Here is a 1368-nt window from a genome sequence, read left to right as displayed (position 1 = left end):
AAATATGTTTTTCAAGGTTCGTATTAAAGCCCTATTAAGCTCTATTCAGTAAGAACTAACTACGCATAATTAAAACAAAATGAAATATTACTAATCATTATTTGTCCGTAGTTTAATAGGATTTTCGATTAGAATCTTGTAACTAAAAACCTAGTCTACTGTTTCAGTTAACGACCTCTAGGGGGGGAAATATTATATTTTTTCAACCACAGAAATTAGGTTGTCAATCGGATTGGTTCGTTTTTTTAAACCTTTAATAGAACGTCCAACATTTTAAAACTATATTTTGCTTTTTTGAACGTAGGATAGAAAAAAGGGAAATCGAACCAAAAATAATCGTTTTATACGTACGTTTTGGTTTGTTCTTTGTGTGGATCCTTTTAAAAGTCAAACTCCCATTAAAAAAAACTTATAGCACGTCTTTTAATATAGAGATACTAAGTGTTCTACTGAATATTAGTGTACTTGTATTTACTCAAAGGTCCTTGTTCAAGGGGTTTCCTTATAATATAAATTATAAAGGAATTGAGTCTTTGTCACGAACTCCGATTTTCCCATCCCTATATCTTGTTAACCTGAGGGCATAAGCCTTCGATATTTCAAACTTAGGTTTTTTGATCTAGAAGAATTCATAGTTTGAAATATGTAAGGTCTACGACATTGGGTTGAAGAGATATAGAGATTAGAAAATCAGAGTTTGTGGCAAAGACTCAATTCCTTTCTTGATTAATTTTTCAGTCCTCAGGTTTTCATTTTAATCAGGCTCCTCTTTTTAGTACCATGCTTATTCTTTCTTTTAATCTAGTAAAGTTTTAAAAAGGAGAAATTGAGATGATTTAAGTGTAGAGAGAATAGAGAGGTTTTAAAAGGATTCAGGTTTCCTATTTGTATCCTGGTTTAGAATATACAAGGATACAGGTTTCCTATTTGTATCCTGGTTTAGAATATACAAGGATACAGGTTTCCTATTTGTATCATGGTTTAGAATATACAAGGATACAGGTTTCCTATTTGTATCCCATGGTTCAGAATATGCACGGATACAGGTTTCCTATTTTTATCCTATGTTTAGAATATACACGGTTACAGGTTTCCTATTTGTATCCTGGTTTAGAATATACACGGATACAGGTTTCATATTTGTATCCTGGTTTAGAATATACAAGGATACAGGTTTCCTATTTTTATCCTATGTTTAGAATATACACGGTTACAGGTTTCCTATTTGTATCCTGGTTTAGAATATACAAGGATAGAGGTTTCCTATTTGTTTCCTAGTTTAGAATATACAAGGATACAGGTTTCCTATTTGTTTCCTGGTTTAGAATATACAAGGATACAGGTTTCCTATTTGTTTCCTAGTTTAGA

Source organism: Eurytemora carolleeae, unplaced genomic scaffold, assembly GCF_000591075.1.
Source record: "Eurytemora carolleeae unplaced genomic scaffold, Eaff_2.0 scaffold43, whole genome shotgun sequence".
NCBI classification, from domain to species: domain Eukaryota; kingdom Metazoa; phylum Arthropoda; class Copepoda; order Calanoida; family Temoridae; genus Eurytemora; species Eurytemora carolleeae.
The sequence above is the reverse complement of the archived record's forward strand: the minus strand, read 5'-3'. Positions refer to the sequence as shown.